The sequence below is a fragment of the Vanellus vanellus genome (genome assembly GCF_965231255.1).
Source record: "Vanellus vanellus genome assembly, chromosome: 20".
NCBI lineage: Eukaryota > Metazoa > Chordata > Aves > Charadriiformes > Charadriidae > Vanellus > Vanellus vanellus.
The window spans coordinates 10,572,530-10,594,150 of NC_138925.1; the positions used below are offsets into that span (position 1 = coordinate 10,572,530).

At 55.9% G+C, this 21,621-nt stretch overlaps 3 long non-coding RNA genes across 4 annotated transcripts; all 3 read left to right on the forward strand.

Annotated features, from left to right (window-relative positions):
• The first annotated feature begins 9,522 nt into the window (after nt 1-9,522).
• On the forward strand, nt 9,523-15,963 carry LOC309680084. Of its 2 annotated transcripts, XR_014269871.1 has the most exons (9): nt 9,523-9,658; nt 9,984-10,125; nt 13,044-13,126; nt 14,965-15,024; nt 15,107-15,165; nt 15,255-15,289; nt 15,407-15,462; nt 15,547-15,587; nt 15,864-15,963. It is a non-coding gene; the product is annotated as an uncharacterized lncRNA (long non-coding RNA). The 2 variants fall into 2 exon arrangements; XR_014269872.1 differs by lacking the exons at nt 9,523-9,658; nt 9,984-10,125; nt 13,044-13,126 and adding exons at nt 13,564-13,634; nt 13,728-13,929.
• Nucleotides 15,964-15,982: 19 nt separating this feature from the next.
• Nucleotides 15,983-18,575, forward strand: LOC309680083. The gene is made up of 5 exons (XR_014269870.1): nt 15,983-17,251; nt 17,408-17,470; nt 17,560-17,708; nt 17,828-18,340; nt 18,458-18,575. It is a non-coding gene; the product is annotated as an uncharacterized lncRNA (long non-coding RNA).
• A 661-nt stretch (nt 18,576-19,236) lies between these two features.
• On the forward strand, nt 19,237-20,220 carry LOC309680117. The gene is made up of 3 exons (XR_014269875.1): nt 19,237-19,790; nt 19,920-19,973; nt 20,094-20,220. It is a non-coding gene; the product is annotated as an uncharacterized lncRNA (long non-coding RNA).
• The last annotated feature ends 1,401 nt before the right edge of the window (nt 20,221-21,621 follow it).

Sequence of the window (21,621 nt, forward strand, 5' to 3'; positions counted from 1 at the left end):
AAAGCTGCCCCTTTCCCTTCTCCCCCTTTTCCCATCCCAATTTGGGGCTGCTTTCCCCTGCCGGGCCGTGCACACAGAGCAGGAGTTGCCACCACAGCACAAAAATACCCCGAAGCCCTGCTTCTGGGTCTGCATTGGGGAGAAAAAACCCAATTTTCTGTTTTGGGAAAAAAAGAAAAAAAAAAAAAAAAAAAGAAGAAAAAAATCTCCCAATTGGGTGCTCCTGGGCAAGCCCCATGCACCTGTATTGGTGCAGCTGGAAAGCAAAAAACCCCACCCCTTTTTCACGCACAGAAGCAAAAATCCCCAATTTCTGCGTGGTGGATAAGCGCTGAAAAGCCCCAAACCTGAGCATTGTGGAAAAGTGAAGACACTCCCACCCCGATGCGAGGAAAAGGTGGGTGCAGTGGTGGCAGTTTGGTGGCCGCGGCAGGGCCGGTTCCAGGGTGGGTGAGTTCCGCAGAGTGGGGTGCCCCCCGTGAGTCACCCGCTGGGGTTATCCCGGCCGGGTCCCCTGGGGGAGGTCCGTCCCCGTCCTGGCCCCCCCCCCACCCCCACGCAGGGGCGTTGTAGCCCTCCTTAGTCCCGCCCCCCCCGCCCCGCCTCTTGTTTCCATAGGCACTGCCCCCGCTGTGCTGCCGCGCCTCCCGTGCTTGGCTGGCCCCGCCTCCCTCCGCGAGAGCCCCGCCTCTCACCCCGGCTCCTCCTCCATCCTCTCCGAGGCCCCGCCTCCCAGGCTCTGCATAGCCGTACTCGGCCCCGCCTCCCCCCGCCCTTGCGGCGGGGAGGTGCGCGTGCGCCGTACGGCGCGCCTCTGACTGCTCTCGCTGCTGCCACCAGGCGACCAAAACCCGGTCCTGCACCCGGGGAGCCGCCGATGCGCAGTCCAGCGGGGGTTTTGCACGCTCGCTGCTGCCACGGCGCGACCGAGCGCCGGTACTGCAGGCGGGGTCCGCGCATGCGTGCTACAGCGCGATTGTCTGCGCTCGCATCTGCCGCCTGGCGGCCGCAATCCGGTACTGCAGCCGGACGGCCGCGCACGCGCAGTACAGCGCTCTCGTGGGCCCTGCCTCCTACTCCGCCTCGGCCGCGCCTCCCGCCCTCCTCGGCCCCTCCCCTCCGCTCGTCACGGCCCCGCCTCCCGTCCCTCCTCGGCCCCGCCTCCACGCTCGACCCGGCCCCTCCTCCCTGGCCTCTCCCGCCCCGCCTCCCTCGTCTCGGCCACGCCTCCCCGCCCGCCTCGGCCCCGCCCTGCAGCGCCGGCCCCGCACGGGCCGTTGCCGGGCACCGGCCCCGGCGGCGGGGGAGGGCCAGGACCACCGGGGAGCCCAGCGGGCTCGTTCGGCGCGCGCGGGGGTGTCTCCCGCCCGCTGGCCGCCCGGCGGTGGCGGGGCGGGGGCTTCAAACCGCTGCCTGCGGCAGGCTGCCGGCCCGCTGGAGGCGAACCGGCTCCGGGTAGCCCCCGGGCGTTACCCGAGAGCTGACGGAAGGCAAGAGGGGACGAAGGCGCAACGGGTTTATTTTGTGCCGTCGCACGCAAATCCATCCAGTTTTGAAGAAGAAAAGGCCGGGGTTTGGTAAATCCGCCCCCCCCCCCCCCACACACACTCCGCGCCGCGCAGGCGCGACCGCACCTGCCCGTCGCCCCGGCAACGGCCCCGCGCAGCTGCCGCTGCCTCTTCACCGTGGCAACCGCTCCCGAGCGGATAGGCGGGAGGGCGGGCCAATCACAGCGCGGGAGTCGCGCTTCGATTGGTCGGATCGCCTCGCCTGGGTGGGGCGCGGTGGGGATTGACGGCAGCACCGAGCCAATGGAGCAGGGGCTCTCAAGGAGGGGTGCGAGCGGCGGCCAATGGGCGCGCGGCGTGGGCGGGCCGGGGCGCTCCGGAAGCCCAGGGGTCGTGCGGAAAATGGCGCCCAGTTCGGAATCGGAGCGGGGCGTCCTGGGGGGAAAGCGCAGCCCGGCGGGCAGGTGCTGTAGCGGGCCCGGCCCGCGGGCCTGTCGCGAGGCAGCTGAGAGCGCGTCAAGGTGAGCGGGGGGCGGTGGGCAACGATGCGGGAAGGCCTGAGGGGGTCCCGAGGGAACATGGCGGGGGGGCTGTAGAGGACCCGGAGGGATGATGGGGCGGGGCGCTGGGCGGGGGCCTTGAGGGAGGCTGGGGGAGCGGGGGGGGGCACTGTAGGCTCGGAGCGGGGGTGGCTGGGCCCGGCTCCCCGCGGGGTGCCTTCGGCCTGGGGGGTTCGGGGTGCGGGGCTGGTGGTGCCGGAGAAATAAAGGCCGAACGGGCGATAGCGAAGCGGCGCCCGAGCCGTGCTGGCGCTTTCCCGCAGCAGGGGTCGGGCCCTCCGCACTTGCCCAGAGCTCCCCAAAAGTGTCTGCGGGCCCTGGGGGTGGCGAGCTGTGGGGTGGCGAGCTGTGGGGTGGCGAGCTGTGGGGTGGCGAGCTGTGGGGTGGCGAGCTGTGGGGTGGCGAGCTGTGGGGTGGCGAGCTGTGGGGTGGCGAGCTGTGGGGTGGCTGCGCTCGGCCCGGCCCTCAGCATGGCTCGCGGGGGCTGCCGAGGGGGTGAGGAAGCAGAGAGGGTGAGCTGGTTTGGGGCCCAAAACGGAGAGCAGGTCTTCTGCCCCGGGGGCTGGAAAGCAGGCTCCTGGGGCTGGTTTTGGGCTCAGAAACAGAGAGAGTTGTGTGGGTTTGGGCTGAGGAGCGGGGGTCCAGTCCTGCGTTTTTGGGGCTTGAGAACGGGCCCAGCAGCTGAGGTTATGGGCTCAGAAAGGGGCACTAAATGAGCCGGTTTGGGGGCCAAGAGCGGATTCCAGTTTGGCTGGTTTTGCAGGGGGCGGGAGGGCGTTGAGGGCTGCGGGGAAAAGCACGGGATGGGCGAGGTGCGCGGACCCTCCCCGGAGGTGGGGGTCCGGTCCCCACTCGGGTGGGAACCCGAGCTCAGGAGGCCGGCGTGCAGCAGGCTGAACTCGGTGTCTGCGGGGGTCTCGTAGGGGGGGGTGGGCGGGGGTGGGAAGGTGCTTTGCAGACCCGGCACGCCCTTTTCTCTTTGAATCCTGCGCTTCTTTGGACATTGCTTAGCGCAGTCATGAAGTAGTTAATCATAGAAACGTACGGATATTTGTACCGTGTAAAGCCTAACACTCAAGTCAGGATGCTGATTGGTTGACGACCTGGTCAAAAGCCCGGCCTGTTGCAAATAGGGGGAGCTCATAAGGAGGAGCTGAAATCAGCTGGAGCTTCAGGGCAGAGCCGGGGCTTCAATTAGCCAGAGCCTGGCAAGCAGGAGCTGGAGGAGGTGGGGTGTCCGTCCTCTGTCCGGAGCACGCATTAGCCGGAGCGTGTGTTGGCTGGAGCACCCCCGTGCCGGACTGCGCTCCCCACACGGCTGAAGAGCGGCCGGACGCAGGCCGGGCTGTCATAAGCGGGGGCCTCGGGGCAGCGGGGCGGCAACTGGTTCTTCTGCCAACGGGGAGCCCGGCCTCTTGCTGGGGGGGTTAAATCCCTGCCAGGCACCTGTCTGGGCCCCGCTCCCGAGGGCAGAGGTGGGGTGGGGGTCCCCCGGCTTGTGCCCGTTGGCTGGCTGTGACAAACAGGGTCATTTCTCGCCTCCTCTTTTCCCAGTGTCCCCTTGTGTGTCCCGGGAAGAAAATCCTGATGGGTTGGGGTTGATTCCGCCGACTGCTCAGGTAAGGGCAGGCGTGGGGCTGGGGGGGGGCGGGGAGAAACGTTTGCGAGTTCAGGGGCGCTACAGGTACTCCACGTCAAACGGGCAGAAAAGGCAAATTTGCAAATTTTTCCCGATGCCCCTTCCCGGGTGGGGAGGGGTCGTCGGGTGATAGAACGATTGTCTAAAAGGCAGTAAATTGTTACGGGTCTCTCAAACCGTAACAGATATTTAGACCTAACAGAGGGGTTTCGGAAGGGAAGGAGAAAACGTTCTCAGCCCTGACAGAAAACAGGCAGACCCTCTTCTCTGTCTGCGGCTTTCCTGTGCGCTCGAGATGAAGCTGTTTTATTTTTCTCCCTTGTGCCTGCTCTTAATATCTCTGAAGCTGCTGCTGCGGGTTTGCAGTTTGTGTTACTGTGTGTTTGTGGAGTTCTAGTTACGGATATCTTCTGCTGTGGCCGAGTGTCAGGAGGCGGTTTTCAGTTTAAAGCTTCAGAAATGGCATCCCCTGAAATTGGAGTAGGTGAAGCTGATCCTGCGTGTGCGGCTGCGCTCGCGGGGATCCTCGGGGGCTCCTCGTACAAAGAGCGAGGTGCGCGTGGGCACCGGCTGGGTTGCGCTGGGGTCTGGGCGCGTGCCGTACTCCTGCTTTTGGGAGATGGCAGAGAGCGCGTGCCCGGTAAGGCCGAGGGCAGTCAAAAGCTGGCAGGACCCCTGAGCAGGTTTGGTGGCACAACGGCAGTTTCAAAAGCTCTTGACCGTTTGGAGAAAGGGCCTGGGAAAATCATTGCTTTTTTGGAAGGAGGCGGTAGAGCGGGACGGTGGGTTGCTGTACCCTTTAACAAAAATCTTCACCTTGGGCCGCCTAGGGTGAGGAAGTCTTGGCTGTACATAGGCTTGAGAAAACGTACCTGTCCGTGTCTGTCGCCTGCGTGCAGCCGGGAAGGTGTCTCTAGTGCAACTGAAGCTGCCGGTGAGTCAACGGAAGGTAAATGCAAGAGCTCTAGTGGCCCGCACCAAGAAGCGTCCCAGAGGTGATGCCGAGTACTTTTTCCTCTGCTCAGCTGTCGTCTGGGCCAACCTGCAGGGAAGAAGGCAGCTTGAGATTCCTCCCCAGCTTTACGCTAAAGGGTTTTTCCCTCTCTCGGCAGATTGTCAACGGCCAGCCTTTCTCCGCAGTCGCCCTTTCTTCTGCCGTGACGGTACGGGACAGACGGAGAGGATCCAGAGTGGTCTGCGAGGACGAGGTACGTCTCCCGTGTGCGTCTGCCTTTTTCCTAAGGTCCTTGTCGTGTGGACTTTGAAGGTAACGTGAAGGATGTGCCGACTTTCCCCCTGTAGTTTTTCGATGAAATATTTGAACGTGAATACTAAAAATAAGGTGTGTTCTGGAGCATGTTGCGCCCATGCAAAGCTTGCTTCCCTCTGCTTATTTTCTCCTCCCGAAAGCATAATCTCTTTCTGTGTGCTTACCGTTAACTGGCACTGTGCACTGGTGTTTTCGTGGTAAAAGCTTTATGCTTCTTCAGTCCACAAGTTTCTAAAGTATCTTCTAGTAGTACTGGAAAACCTTACTGAGATGCTAGCCTCTGTACAAAAAGCAGGCAAGGTCAGAGAAGAGGCATGGACAAAGAGGGGTGACTTCTGCGTGTTTTCCGGGCTTTGCCAAGAAGCGTTACAGCCTTGTAAGTGGTGACAGCGAGTCCCGATGTGCTTTTGGCGAGCTACTGCTTCCCAAATGTCCTTTTTCGGCACCAAGACTTTGCACTCACTCTCTTGTTCTTTTTTTTTTTTTTTTTTTTTTTTTAAACAAAGTGCACTTCCTTCCAAAAGCCCAAGCACAGCCCGTCTTCCGAATTTGGTGGCATCGCCGGTCTTTGGGTTCTCAGTCGTAACAGGCGAGATATCATCAAAACACGTTCCTCTGCGCGTTCAGCAAAGCTGAAAGCATCAGCCCATCTGCCGGTCCTTTTTGGTAGCCTTATGGATTGCGGGAGCGGGGATTTGATTTCCCCCCTCTCACCCCCGGTAAAACCATATGGGGGATTTTTCATCTTGCTGATTTTTCTATCCTAAATTAAACTTTAAAAAAGGTTAAAACTGTAGAATTTACAAACGGACTTGCGTTGTTTAAACTGCAGCTGCCAAATGGCTGTAGCATACAATGTATTCGGTGTACTTTGGCAATGAGGTATTTGTTCTAAAGCTTTAAAAACAGGGCCGTTTTTTAAATTACATTTAAACGTTTAGCAAAAGCAATGTTTAAAACCAAATGTTTAAACAAAGGATACGTTTAAAAAGAGGCAACTGAATGTGAGCGGGGCTTTATTGCCAACCTTGAGACGCAGCGCTCTGAAGTTCTTGATTTCTGTCTGGCTGTCAGCGGCGCGTTTCCCCGGCGGTTCAGTAGCATCTCTCCTGGGCAGGGCAGCCGGCCAGATGTCCCTGCTAATTGTGCAGCACCCAACCCCCCCCCGGCTCCCCCCCCCCTCCCCGAGTCAAATTATAGCTGTGTATTTTGGGGATGGATAGTTTAATGGTATGGATTGACAGCTGGGCAAGTTCATTTAGTGCCAAAGGAAAGTCAAGTAATCTTGTCGTATAAGTATTTTTATTGCAGAGAGAGAGAGAGAGAGAGAGATATCTCTAAGCATACGTGCACCTCTTCAGCATAGAGTGAAGGACTGATGTTTGTTCTTCCTTGTTCATTGCACTCTTCAGAGTTTTACCCTTCCCTTTTGGCTGTACTGACCCAGCAAGGTGTGCAGCAGTAGCGGCGGCGGCGGTGCGAGGGCTGTAGCTGTTTGAGGGGGTCCGTCACGTCGATTCTGGTCACGGCCCAGCCCTGTGCGGCAGCCTGGCAGGTGGAGGTCCCCGCGGCAGCGCCGTAAGGAAGGGAGGAGGGGTTTCCCAGGGCCAGCCCGAGGGTTTACTGTTGTGCTCAGAATGGCACCACTTAGTCTTAATACTGACCGGAAGAGTTCCAGTCGCTCTGGCTTTGAAAGGCCGCGCTGTAGTTTGCGCTGAGCTGTTTCCCTGGAGTCCTTCTGTAGCTCAGCTGCTGTCCTGTCCCGTCCCTCGGTGTGAGGGAATTCCTCTGCTTTCTTCTGTGCTCTTTGTTAATCTGCTGAAATATAATTGGGCCTTTTTGTGTTTCAGGTGTCTCGCCGTACAGTTCTGGCGCAGCTCAGTAGACTCCCCCGCCGAGGTTTGCCTGCCGGTGGTTGAGCGCCCCGAGGGGATGGGGCCAGCCCTGGGTTCGGTGGCTCTGTGCCCTTTTTTGAGGGGGGAATCAAAAGGGTGTGTGTGTGTGTGGGGGGGTGGGTAGTGATGTCGTTTGGGGCAGCCTAAGGTCCCCGGGGGAGTGGCGGCGGTGATGCTGCGGAGGAGCAGGTGAGTGGGGGATGGGGGGGGTCACATGGGGGTCGCCTGAAAAGAGGCGGATCACAGCCCCAAACTGTCTGCAAATTCGTGCGGGGGGAGGATTAGCAGACTTTACAACCCCTAAATATGGGTGTGGGGCATTGAAATAAAGAAAAATCTCACATTTTAGTCTCTATTAATAAGTGAATATTCATTTCTTCATGTAGGAGGAGTTCAAAATAAACCCCTAGATCTACTCTGTTACATAAAGGATTTTAGACTATAAAAAGGTGTGTCCCAGAGCCCATTTTTGGCTCTATCGTCCTCTCTCTGCCGGGCTGCCCGCCCCTTTTCTTTACCTGCTCGGTCTCTCCCCTTCAGCTCCTCGAGGTTTTCCGGTATTCCTCAGGCTTATATTTACCCTAAATATATCTATGTGTGTGTGTAAATGGGTACATAGATGAAATGTCTATTCTCTGTAAGGTTTTTGAAATGCAAGGAAAGCCTGTTTATAGAAAGCACTTAAAACCTCAACACACGGCCCTGCACCCCTCCCCATTTTTTTTTTTTTTGAAGACGTAAAAGTGCTTTTAAAAGCTGCCCCTTTCCCTTCTCCCCCTTTTCCCATCCCAATTTGGGGCTGCTTTCCCCTGCCGGGCCGTGCACACAGAGCAGGAGTTGCCACCACAGCACAAAAATACCCCGAAGCCCTGCTTCTGGGTCTGCATTGGGGAGAAAAAACCCAATTTTCTGTTTTGGGAAAAAAAGAAAAAAAAAAAAAAAAAAAAGAAGAAAAAAATCTCCCAATTGGGTGCTCCTGGGCAAGCCCCATGCACCTGTATTGGTGCAGCTGGAAAGCAAAAAACCCCACCCCTTTTTCACGCACAGAAGCAAAAATCCCCAATTTCTGCGTGGTGGATAAGCGCTGAAAAGCCCCAAACCTGAGCATTGTGGAAAAGTGAAGACACTCCCACCCCGATGCGAGGAAAAGGTGGGTGCAGTGGTGGCAGTTTGGTGGCCGCGGCAGGGCCGGTTCCAGGGTGGGTGAGTTCCGCAGAGTGGGGTGCCCCCCGTGAGTCACCCGCTGGGGTTATCCCGGCCGGGTCCCCTGGGGGAGGTCCGTCCCCGTCCTGGCCCCCCCCCACCCCCACGCAGGGGGGTTGTAGCCCTCCTTAGTCCCGCCCCCCCGCCCCGCCTCTTGTTTCCATAGGCACTGCCCCCGCTGTGCTGCCGCGCCTCCCGTGCTTGGCTGGCCCCGCCTCCCTCCGCGAGAGCCCCGCCTCTCACCCCGGCTCCTCCTCCATCCTCTCCGAGGCCCCGCCTCCCAGGCTCTGCATAGCCGTACTCGGCCCCGCCTCCCCCCGCCCTTGCGGCGGGGAGGTGCGCGTGCGCCGTACGGCGCGCCTCTGACTGCTCTCGCTGCTGCCACCAGGCGACCAAAACCCGGTCCTGCACCCGGGGAGCCGCCGATGCGCAGTCCAGCGGGGGTTTTGCACGCTCGCTGCTGCCACGGCGCGACCGAGCGCCGGTACTGCAGGCGGGGTCCGCGCATGCGTGCTACAGCGCGATTGTCTGCGCTCGCATCTGCCGCCTGGCGGCCGCAATCCGGTACTGCAGCCGGACGGGCGCGCACGCGCAGTACAGCGCTCTCGTGGGCCCTGCCTCCTACTCCGCCTCGGCCGCGCCTCCCGCCCTCCTCGGCCCCTCCCCTCCGCTCGTCACGGCCCCGCCTCCCGTCCCTCCTCGGCCCCGCCTCCACGCTCGACCCGGCCCCTCCTCCCTGGCCTCTCCCGCCCCGCCTCCCTCGTCTCGGCCACGCCTCCCCGCCCGCCTCGGCCCCGCCCTGCAGCGCCGGCCCCGCACGGGCCGTTGCCGGGCACCGGCCCCGGCGGCGGGGGAGGGCCAGGACCACCGGGGAGCCCAGCGGGCTCGTTCGGCGCGCGCGGGGGTGTCTCCCGCCCGCTGGCCGCCCGGCGGTGGCGGGGCGGGGGCTTCAAACCGCTGCCTGCGGCAGGCTGCCGGCCCGCTGGAGGCGAACCGGCTCCGGGTAGCCCCCGGGCGTTACCCGAGAGCTGACGGAAGGCAAGAGGGGACGAAGGCGCAACGGGTTTATTTTGTGCCGTCGCACGCAAATCCATCCAGTTTTGAAGAAGAAAAGGCCGGGGTTTGGTAAATCCGCCCCCCCCCCCCCCCCCCACACACACACTCCGCGCCGCGCAGGCGCGACCGCACCTGCCCGTCGCCCCGGCAACGGCCCCGCGCAGCTGCCGCTGCCTCTTCACCGTGGCAACCGCTCCCGAGCGGATAGGCGGGAGGGCGGGCCAATCACAGCGCGGGAGTCGCGCTTCGATTGGTCGGATCGCCTCGCCTGGGTGGGGCGCGGTGGGGATTGACGGCAGCACCGAGCCAATGGAGCAGGGGCTCTCAAGGAGGGGTGCGAGCGGCGGCCAATGGGCGCGCGGCGTGGGCGGGCCGGGACGCTCCGGAAGCCCAGGGGTCGTGCGGAAAATGGCGCCCAGTTCGGAATCGGAGCGGGGCGTCCTGGGGGGAAAGCGCAGCCCGGCGGGCAGGTGCTGTAGCGGGCCCGGCCCGCGGGCCTGTCGCGAGGCAGCTGAGAGCGCGTCAAGGTGAGCGGGGGGCGGTGGGCAACGATGCGGGAAGGCCTGAGGGGGTCCCGAGGGAACATGGCGGGGGGGCTGTAGAGGACCCGGAGGGATGATGGGGCGGGGCGCTGGGCGGGGGCCTTGAGGGAGGCTGGGGGAGCGGGGGGCCTGAGGGGGGGCACTGTAGGCTCGGAGCGGGGGTGGCTGGGCCCGGCTCCCCGCGGGGTGCCTTCGGCCTTGGGGGTTTGGGGTGCGGGGCTGGTGGTGCCGGAGAAATAAAGTGAGTGACTGTTATGGTCAAGGGGAAACTATAATTCTTTGAAATGAAGAAAGGGACCATTCTGCCCAGAATCAGCAGAAGATGGATGAGATCGAGAAGATGGATGAGATGCATCGACGGATGAGACAAAGATGAGACCTGATCCACGCTTATAAATACTTAATGGGTGGGGACAGGCTCTTTTCGGTGGCGCCCAGTGACAGGACAAGAGGTAACGGGCACAAACTTGAGTATAGGAAGTTCCACCTAAACATGAGGAGGAACTTCTTTACCTTGAGAGTGGTAGCGCACTGGAACAGGCTGCCCAGGGAAGTGGTGGAGTCTCCATCTCTGGAGACATTCAAAACCCGCCTGGATGTGTTCCTGTGCAACCTGCTCTAAGGTGTCTGTGCTCTGGCAGGGGGGTTGGACTAGATGATCTCCAGAGGTCCCTTCCAACCCTATGATTCTAAGAGCCACGCTCGTCATGTGAACATGTGCATGAATAGCGTATGCAATAGACTGTGAGGCTTTAAGAAGCACAGGAAAAGAACCCGCGGGGTCCCTCTTTGGAGGCACCCAGCTTGAGCTGCTACTAAACCAACTTTGTGACAGAACCTGGGGTCTGGACTCTTTATTTACGGTTAGAGGCTAAGACCGGTTCCACCTAGACTCCTTTCTGAGGAGTTTGGAAAGCAAGGGGATATGGTCTGAACCTCGCGACTCCAGCGGGCAGGTGTTCCCAGACCATTCTTCAAGACCCAACCCAGTCCTTCTGTCCCCTCTTCCCTCAGGCCGTGGCTCTATTAGTTCCCCGGCCCTCCAATGACACGTCTACTCTGCTGGGATTTAATCCCAATCATTTTTCTGGCTCTCTGACTCCCGAGGGTTTCCCTGCGCTCCACATCTATCTTGTAGCTCTTTAGGTGGGGTCATCTTTGAGCTGTAGAGCACTCATTTTTTCTTTTACACTACCTAGGATTCCCACGTTCGGTCCCCTGCCACCCGAGACCATCTGTACTCTACTCAGAGGATCACCTGAGTTCCTCCTCGTCATCTCCAAGCCTTCTTTAGTCCCTCAGCCCCCCCAAACACCTTCTCCTCACCATCAAGACACTTCCTGAGACCCTCCTCAATCACTCCAGCACCTCGTAGCACTTAAGCACCATTTCTTTCGGTCTGTCAGAGCTTCTGGTTTTTCTTTGCCACGCAGCCCTCCTTTATTTTTCTCTCTGCTATCGAGGGTATCACCATTAGGTGCTTCTCTAGCTCATTCATCTGTAATTTGCCCAGATGCCCTCCCAGAACCCTGAGGCACCCGCTGTGGCTCCGAGACTTCTTTTCTTACCCTGCCCCCTCATAACGTCTCTACTCTCTAGAGCCATGCGTTCTGAGTCCTTTCTTGTACTCCACAGCACTCTTATAGCACTTCAGCTTCCTTTTGGTAGTATTTTTTTTGTGTACTTCAGAGCGCCCTTAGCTTACTATTTTCAATTTAGGAAGCCTTCTTTCTGCCCCCAGTGCCCTGACAGTATCTGTACTTTGTCGAAATCCCCTTCAGAGTTCCTCATCCTTATTTCTGAGGCTTCTTTGAGCTCTCAGGCCCCTGTGGGAGTCCTTCGCTCCCCACGCTGAGCTCTCGTGACACATCCGTTACGTCCCAGAGCCCTATTTTAGCTCTGGAGGGCACTCCGCACCCCTCTTTTCCCCTAAGAATGCTTCCCGAGTCCCCATCTGTTACTCTGGTCTGTATTTCCATCCTCCCACCCCTTCGGCATGCCTCCAGTCAGTCCCCGGGTCCCTGAGGACATCTGTACTTTGCTCAATTCCCTTTTGAGCTCGTTGCACCTCCCCATCTCCTTTGGTGTCTCTGGCCCCTTTGGGGCCTTTCTAATTCCTCTGACCATGTCTCTTGTTCTGACAGATCCTTTTCCGAAGCCATCTGTATGCTCCAGAGCCATCTTTTTGGTGTCTGTCTTAGTATGTTTCTATATTGTATCCGGCACCCTAAAGATGCCTAGCATCAGCTCAGATCTCCTCTTAGAAAGCCCTCATCTGCTTTTATAGACATACCTCCCGTGGTGGTTTTTGTTGTCCTTTGCAATTTAATTTTGTTCTACGTACTCAGGTGTTACTTAGAATGCTTCATACCATTTCTGATACTTTTATTGAATTTCTACATGTGTTGGTGCTTTCCGTCCTTTCGGACTCATCTAGTTCTGTTAACGGTATCAGTTAAGGAGAGATCATGTAGGGCTCTACACTGTCAGTACTTTACAGTAAACAATGTACTTTACAAGTGGAGATATTTTTGAGAAGGTTTTCTCACGGGATCTAGTTCCGCTTTGTCGTTCAGTCCTATCCAGCACATAATTCAGGTAGAAGGTAGGTAGTGTGCACGGTCCCGCTAAAAGTAAAGCATGACCCCGAAGCTCTGTATTTTGTTTGAAAGGAAACTAAAGCACATAAATTTTGATGATAATATCATTATTACATTTAGCAAACTAGTGTCTTTTAGGGCTTAGCATGATTTCTAATTCTTTCTATCTACGCAATGGAACAATTAAGTCAAATTACTTACCTGGTCACGTCTCTGCCACCATCGCTGCAGTCACAGTAGAAAAGCAGATATCGGCCTTTCTTGTAAGCGCCGCTTTCCCTGTTTACTCTCTCACATGCTGTAAACTTAAGGCTGACGAGAAAAGGAGCTGCTACCCCTGCGGCGGCCTTTATGCCTTCTGCTGGTCCATCCCACCCCTTCCCGGGGGATTGTGGGAAGGGTGGCAGGCGGGGCCTGGGGTATATGAGCCACAGCCTCTGCTGAGTGAACTCATTCTGCAGTTGGGTGTCTCTGGTGTAGGTCCTTTGCGGATCCTGCAGTCCCATGCAGCTGGCTCAGCTGTTTGGGCTGGTGTGTTTTTTTTACATTTAGAGAAGGGGAACTCATAAGTTCTAGGAAAGACCTTCCAGACCAGTTAAGGTTCAGCAGCATATTTAATAGAAAGTAAATTTGTTCTTTGTTTTTCTTTTTTTTTTTTTTTTTTTTTTTTTTTTTTTTTTTTTTTAAGGTCAGTAGTTTTGTATTGAGTGTTCAGGGATGGTAAGATGGTTTAATAGTATGTTGTTTTTTTTTTTTTTTTTTTTTACTAGGTGCACTGCATTTTCCTGGAATTACTGACTTAATTGGAGATGGAACTTTGTGGGTTTTTCTCACCAGTTTTGTTACATACAGTGTAAGTTGCTAATATAAATTTTCTTAATAGGAGCAACGATAAGATTATTTAGTAGGCACTAGGGTGAGCATCTTGTATACATCTGTATATGGAGTGTTAGCATTTCTCAAGAAAGTAGCAGAGATTTAAGGGACAGTCTTTTCACTGGCTTTATGGGTTTGTAACGCAGCCTGGAGTCCATGGGAAGAAAGGAGCTGCCTGCAGGGTATGGCTCGGAAGAGCAGCTCCCGAGGGGCAGCTGACAAGAGGGGGTTCAGAGGCTCTCATACAGGGCGGGAGTTGTCTGGAAGAAGCGGGGTTCCTTCCCTGTCAGTTCAGGAGAAGAGAAGGGGGTTCTGAAGCTTTGGGAGAGGGGAAAGGGAGGCAGGTTCATCAGACTTTCTGAGATGTTTTTGCAGTGGGATTTGGGTGTCGATGAGGTCTGTTCCGTTGCGGTCTCCTGCATTTGAGGTGGGCCGGGTAGTATCAAGGAGGAGCACGTGACCTGTGACTTTATGCAAGCGCAATGGTAATTTTGTGTTTCTTTGGTGTTTTAGGTGCCATAATTAATTGTTGCTTCTGACTCTGGATTTGGTGGGGGTTTTATTTATTTATTTTGCAGATGATGGACCCAGTGACTGCAGGAACATACCAGCTAGCTGTTTTTTGTGTGTTAAGTCAAGGATGGATTTGGACCCCCGGCCCTTTGAAAGATGAGTTGAAGAACAGGCACAGGAGAGGGGACAAGGGAGACAATTGTAGGAAAGGATTTGTAAAGTCAGCGTAGGGCGGATGGTTGTCGTGGAGCAGTCCCCTTTAGGCAGGTAAAGGGAGCGGGTTACTCTTCAGCCCGATGGTAGCGTGTGCCGGGCAGGGCGGTTCCAGCCTGCGTCTTGTGGTGTCATCAGTGTGGTCTGTCTTTGGTGTATTAGACCTTCGTCGGATCTCGATTTTGGGTTTATGCTCCAGGAGCAAGGCACGGTGCCTCAGGCGGCACCCCTGGAGTCTCGAACGCCTGTACTCATCGGCATAGCGCCATTCGGGCGCCGCTTTTCTTGCATTAAAAGCCTAAAGCGTGGATAGGTGCGGTGCCACGCAAGTGTCTGGACGGGCCTCGTTTGCGGCGCGGTTCTCAGCTGCGTGAGCAGCTCTGCTCTCTGGCCATCCGTTTTCAGGGCGCGGGCCTTCTGCTCCGCATCGTTACGGTCTTAGGTCTTGAAGCCCGGTTTTCTGCGTGTACATCTTCGCAGTTTGGCGAGTCACTTCTTGTCACGGGTCGTGACGTTCTGCCTGTTCTCCGGGGTTTCTGTCGAGGCCCCACACTTCACCATTACGCTCTCGCTCATCATTTTGCTCGATGATGGCTTTGTTCGAGGTGTCATCATTCTCGCTGAGAGTTTTCTCTCATCTTTGAGGTACATTGTAGGATTTTGTGTAGCGTCAGTCTGTCCATCTGTGTGTTTGTGTGGCTCGGAGCCGCCCTGCCCGGGGGTGTGGAGTCAGGGGTAGGTGGGATGGCAGTAAGAGTGTGTGCTTAACCCAGCGATCTGGCTAGGCTGTTGGGGCCAAGGTGCTACAGTCACCTGGGATTGAGTAGCCATCGGCGGGTTGCGTGGGCAGCTTTTTTTGGTAACGTTCTTAGGGGCGCAGCAGAGCTATGAGGGAGAGGCTGTTAAGCAGCATCGACGGAGATTGCCTCTCCAAGGTATTGAGGCTGCTTTGTGTGGAGTTTAAGATTAGTGGGCTTTGGTTCTGGCAGGTTGTAGTTGGGCTGTAGATGACACTTGTCAATGGGAACACTTGTCATTATGAAGCTATCTCTCCGTCTCCAGGTGACTTCTTTGATATTGTTTTTTCAGGTGCAGGGGGACGCTCTGTGCAGGGCGACGTAGGAGAGCCGAGCGGAGCTCTGTCAGAAGGTGGGTAGGTGTGTGGTCTCTTAGAGGGAAGCTGTGAGCGGTGGCTCTGTGATGACTACATCAGGGTATTTTTCTGTTTCAGTTGGAAGCTTGAAGCAAGGAGCACTGTGGGATACAGGCACCAGGGCTGATTCAGTGCAGGTAAGATGAGTGATTGGGTAGCAGTTAGTTGTCTGGGTGTTGTATTGCCAGTGAAGTGATAAGCGACTGGTGTTGTTTGTGTCTTACAGGTGGTGCGCAAGGGTGAAGGCGGTGACCCAAAGCGGTAGAGAATGGGCCGGCGAGTTGTCACGTGGAAGGGGCGGGAGATGCGAATCGTTGGCCAGGGGCTACGGTTGAGTGCAGTGTCTCAGCATGTACTGTATCTCTTGGATTTTTGCAGGTGCCGCATGCAGGCTCAGTGGGGTGCTGCCGCGTGCTGTCGAGCCATAGGAGCAGGTGAGGGGGTTGTGGGCAGGGTAGGCGTCTTGTAGCAAAGTATTTTGTGGTAGCTCAGTGAAGCATTTCCCTTTGGATTTGCAGGTACTGTGCAGGCTGCATTTGGAATTGGAGGAGAATTTTAGGTGAGCTGTGTTGTAGAGAGAAGCGCCTGGGGCTGGTGAGTTATTTAAATGCAATTGTAATTTTGTGACTCTTAAGCGCTACAAACAATGAGCGTCACACCGTGTGACTGTGGCATCAGTGGAGAGCAGGTGAGCGGAATGCCACGGTGCATCAGAGCTGGGGATGGCACATGAAAATTGCGTGTTGACTGATGCGATGTTGACTGATGACGCTGTTGTCTGTAGATTCATGTGTGGTTTTGTTGTGTGAATAACTTTTTTTTTTTTTTTTTTCAGATGATGAAGAGAAACCTGGTGAATGCAGGATCAATCCACTTGGCTGCCTGTGGTGTTTTTCTTGTTGAGGACGGCTTTGGACCCATTGCTCTTTGAAAGATAAGCTGAGGAAATGCCGGTGGAAAGTGTTCGGGGGGGGATGGGACAAGTTTGGGAGTCGCAGGGATGGCTTTCAAAGTTAGTGTAGGGCAGAGGGCTGTCGCGGAGCAATCCCCTTTAGGCAGGTAAAGGGAGTGGGTTACTCTTCAGCCCGACGGTAGCGTGTGCCGGGCAGGACGGTTCCAGCCTGCGTCTGTGGTGTCATCAGTGTGGTCTGTCTTTGGTGTATTAGACCTTCGTCAGATCTCGATTTTGGGTTTATGCTCCAGGAGCAAGGCACGGTGCCTCAGGCGGCACCCCTGGAGTCTCGAACGCCTGTACTCATCGGCATAGCGCCATTCGGGCGCCGCTTTTCTTGCATTAAAAGCCTAAAGCGTGGATAGGTGCGGTGCCACGCAAGTGTCTGGACGGGCCTCGTTTGCGGCGCGGTTCCCAGCTGCGTGAGCAGCTCTGCTCTCTGGCCACCCGTTTTCAGGGCGCGGGCCTTCTGCCCCGCATCGTTACGGTCTCAGGTCTTGAAGCCCGGTTTCCTACATGTACATCTCAGTTTGGCGAGTCACTCCTTGTCACGGGTCGTGACGTTCTGCCTGTTCTCCGGGGTTTCCGTCGAGGCCCCTCACTTCACCGTTATGATCTCGCGCATCATTTTGCTCGATGATGTCTTTGTTCGAGGTGTCGTCATTCTCGCTGAGAGTTTTCTCTCATCTTTGAGGTACATTGTAGGATTTTGTGTAGTGTCAGTCTGTCCATCTGTGTGTTTGTGTGGCTTGGAGCCGCCCTGCCCGGGGGTGTGGAGTCAGGGACAGGTGGGATGGCAGTAAGAATGTGTGGTGAACCCAGCGATCTGGCTAGGCTGTTGGGGCCAAGGGGTTACAGTCTTGTGGGATCGAGTAGCCATCGGCAGGCTGTACGGACCGCTCTTCCATTAGCGTTTTTTGAGATGAGCAGCGCCATGTTGGACATGCTGTTCAGCAGTAGTGCAGGAGTCTGCACCTCAAAGACACAGAAAGGCTGCTTCGTATGGCACTTTGAGTTTGGGATAACTTTTTTTTTTTTATGGCATGCTGTGTTGGAGTCTAGATAGTATTTGTAAATGGGAATGTGACCGTTGGAATGAGGAAGCCATCGCTTCCCATCCAGGTGACTTGTTTGACGTTGTTTTTCAGATGCAGAGGGACAAGCTGCGCAGGGCAACGTAACAGAGCCAATGGGAGCACTATAAGAAGGCGGGTTGCCATGTGTGGCGTTAGAGGGAAGATGTGACCGGTGGCTCTATGACAGCATTTGTGGTATCATTTTTTTTTTTTTTCAATTTCAATCCTTGAAGCGATGGGCTGCCTCAGTGGCTGCCTCAGTCCAGGTGACCAGCGATCTGTGGGCTGAAGTATCGGTCCTTTTTCAGGCTGGTCAAGTTGTAAGGAACCCGTGTTGTTTCTGCTTTACAGGTGGGGCGCAAGACCCAGGGCAGCAACCCAAACTGACGGAGGGTGGGCTGGAAAGCTGTCAAGGTAAAGAAGCGGGACATGGGAATTTTTATCCACGGCCTAAAGTTTTAGAGTGTATCTCAGCACGTGTTGCTTTGCTTGTGTTCTTGCAGGTGCCACACACAGGCTGAGGTGGGCGATGCTGCATGCCGATGAGCAGTTCGAGCTGGCGAGGCCAGCGCGGGCCCCATCGGTGTCTAATAGCAAAGTGTCACGTGGCAGCTCAGTGAAGCGTTTCTCCCTTTTAATCCGCAGGCACTGTGTGGGTTGCCTTTGGGAGCGGATGAGGGTTTGAGGCGAGCCGGGTAGTCGAGAGGAGGCGCGCAGGGCTGGTGACTTCTTGGGAGCGCAACAGTAATTTTGAGTCTCTCGGTCTTTTAGGTGCCACAAATGATGACTCTCCGCACGGGAGAAGAAGCGGAAGGATGTCAAGGAGGATTCTAAACCTGCTTAAGTGACTCAGAGCTGGGGTGTAGAAGAACAGGTACACCATACTAATCACTGTTTAGTCTCGTGTGCTTGACAGGCAGACCATCTGCGTTTTGATAACACAGACCTGCGAGAGACTCAGAAGCACCCAGTTGGACAAGCTTGAGATTCCTGCCTCCCTGTGGAAAGGGCAAAACGCGGCAGTGAACTTTGGCTGTGGTAATCCCCGATATACAGATGTAAACAGCCCATTTGGCGATCCTCTAGCACAGATGGATCGATGCCTGGATCTGCATTCGTGTGCCTCTGCCCGGGCCCCCCTTTGGGAATTCCCTGGCTGGCTGTGTAATGACAAAAAAATTTACTCGTCACACTTCACCTGTGTTTTTGTGGCTCTTCCTGCGCCCTGCCCGTGCCGGCTCACACGCAGCTGCAGCATTCGACTTTGGAGTCGACACGGAGCAGGTAAGCAGAAACGCAGCGGTGCTTCTGAGGAGGGGCGTGTTGCGGTAAAGGTCTGTGTTGACTGACACGATGCCGACTGATCGCACTGTTGTGTGTGGTTTGGATATGTCTTTAAAGGTGACGAAGAGGATCCTGGCGACTGCAGGATGAATTCTGTTGGTGGACTGTGGTTTTCCTCGTTGCGAATGGATTAAGCCTCCTGGCCCTCTGAAAGATAAGTCGAGGGAGCGGCACCACAGTGTGTTCGGGGGAAGGAGGGGACGAGGTCGGCAATTGCAGGGACAGGTTTTAAAGTTAGCGTAGGGCAGAGGGATGTCCAGGAGCGGTCCCCTTTGGGCAGGTAAAGGGGGAGCAGGTTACTCGTCAGCACGACGCTAGCGTGTGCTGGGCAGGGTGGTTCCAGCCCGTGTCTGTCATCGTATAGTCTGTGTGATATGTGTTCTGTGTTGTAGAGCTTCATCAATTCTTAATGTCGTCATTGCTCTTTGCATGAGGAGCACAACACGTGCCTCAGGTGCAGCCCGTGGGGTTTAATCGGCAGTACTCATCAGCATGGCGCCAATCGGGCGTCGCTTTTGTCGCTTTATGAGCTTAAAGTGTGGATCGGTCTTGAGCCTCAGAAGGCTTTTCGGTCGCTCCCCTTTTGTAGCATCGTTCCCGGCTGCACGAGCAGCTCTGCTCTCTACCCATCCATTTTCAGGGACCGGGTCTCGTTCCCTTCATCCTTATGTTCTTCTGTGTTGAAGCCGGGCTTCCCGCACATACATCATCTCTGTTTTGAGAGTCACTTCTCGTCACGGGCCCTGACGGTCTACTCTTTCTTTTGCGTGTTTCCCAGAGCGTCCTCACATCACCGTTGTGGTCTTGCAGGTCTTCTTGCCTGACAGCGACTTCCATCCTGGCATCATTCTTCTCACTGAGAGTTTTCTCTCACGTTTGAGGCATGTCGTTTGTAGTGTTCCGTGTAGTATCTGTGCATGTCTGTGTGGCTCGGAGTCGCCCTGCCCAGGGGTGTAGAGTCAGGGGTAGGTGCGATAGCCGTAAGAGTCTACAGTTAATATGTCGATGTGTCGAGGCAAAGGCGGTAATGTCATTTTGGACCGAGTAGCCGGCAGCAGGTTTTGCGAACAGGTTTTTCATTAACGCTTTATGGGGAAGGGCAGAGCTCTGCGGGAGGGGCCATTCAGCAGCAGCGCAGGAGACCGCATCTCAAAGACGCAAAGGATGTTTTGTGTGGGGCTTGAAGTTTGTGGTGGGGGTGTGTGTGTGTTTGTTTGTTTTCTGGCGAGCTGCCGGATGGCTTCCAGATGAGATTTCTAAAAAGGAAGGAGACTTTAGTGTTACGAAGCATCTCTCTGCGTCCAGCTGATCGTCGCTGTTGGTTTTTCAGACACGAAGGGACAAGCTGCGCAGGGTGACGCAGCAGAGCCGAGCAGAGCACCGTGAGAAGGTGGGTCATCGTTTCTGGTACTAGAGGGGAGATGTGACCGCTATCTCTGTGACTGCAGTTACACTTGGCTGTTGTTTTCTTGTTGTTTTCTTGTTGTTTTTCCCCCGTTTGAATTCTTGAATCTGTTAGGTGCCAGAAACAAGGACGGTCACAGCACCTGACTCCGGAATCCGTGCAGAACAGGTGAGCGGAACACCACGGCGTGTCCAAGGCGGGGGCTGTCACAGGAAAAGTCTATGTTGACCGATGCGATGCTTCCCAATGGCACTGTTGCATGTGCATTTTTTTGTTTGTTTTTTGCAGGCGATGAAGAAGAATCCATCGCCTGCAGGATTAATGCAGTTTGCCAATTGGGGTCTTTTTCGTCGAGGATGGCTTTGGAGTCTGGGCCCTCTGAAAGCTCAGCAGAGGGGCTCATGGCGGAGATTATTTGGGGAGGGAGAGGACAGGGTCGGCAACTGCAGAGATGGGTTTTAAAGTTAGCGTAGGGCAGAGGGCTGTCCCAGAGCGGTTCCCTTCGGGCAGATAAAGGGAGGGGGTTACTCTTCCGTGTGAGGGTAGTGTGCACCGGTCAGGGCCGTTCCGGCTCATGTCTGTTATCATGTAGTTTGTGTGGTCTGTCTTTGTCTTGCGCACTACCTTCCTCTGGTCTCAAAGTCTCCGTAGCTCTTTTGCGATCCACAGGCACCTTGGTAGCCCTCCCGAGTGTCTAGAGAGCATCGCCTCATCAGCATAGTGCCCCTTGAGCCGTTCTCGTCTCGATAGTCTACTTTAAAGCGTCCTTCCATCCAGTGCGTATTATGTTGCGGATCTTTCCGATCAGTCTCCACTCGCGGCGGCCAGCCAGGCGACACGTGCAGCTCCGTCATCAAGATTCCTGTTTCCACAGAGTAGTCTTCTGGGGTTTCGTTCCCGTGTCCTTAAGGGGTTGAGGTCCTAAAGCCTGCCTTCTCATGCATCCACCATTATGAGTTTGATGGTCGCTTTCTGTCAGGAGTGGCAGCCGTCGCTTCTCTTTCGGGGCTACTGTAAGGCATTTGCATCATCGTGGTGCCGTAGGGCATCATTGACCGTACAGGAGTCGTTCTCACCCATGGTCTTATAGCGTCTCACGGTCACTCTTGTGGCCTCTGCGTGCGGCACAGGTCTGCGTCTGCTGCCTGTGATTGGACCTTCAAGTGTACTTAGCATCGCAGATGTATCTGGAGGGTCACCTTTGGGGAGGCGATGGGGCCCAGACAGACCGCTCTGCTCCGCTCTTGTACTTTCTGGTTCCATAGAGATGTTCTACGGCATCTCATCCGCACGTCTTTCTGTGGTCGGGTCCTAAACCCAAGCTTCTCATGCACATTTCATTCGAGAGTTGCATTGCATTGCAGCACTCTAGTTTTGACTGCCGTCTGAGACCGCCTCGGTAGGCAGCGCTTGCTTTTTCTTTTGCTTTGTAAAGCTCTGTATTTGGGTATGTGTCGCATCGTACCGCCCTGTAATTGTCTTGACCGCCATCAGAGACTGTCTCACAGTGTAACTCCGTCTTGCATTTTCTGTTGGACCGTTCTGTATTTGAATGTGTACGGCATTGATAGGTTTTGCATTGTACCGCCCTGGAATTGTCTCAACCTCCATCGGAGACCGTTTCACATTGTATCAGCCCATATTGCGGTTTGTCTCGCACCGTGCTGCCCTGTAACTATCTTGACCGCCATGTGAGACAGTCTCGCTTCATATCACCCCCTATGGTTTTTTTTTTTTTGTATTGGATCGTTCTGTACCACAACGCACCTTGCGTTGTTTGGCATCGTATTGGCTTTGCGTCGTATCGCCCTGTAAG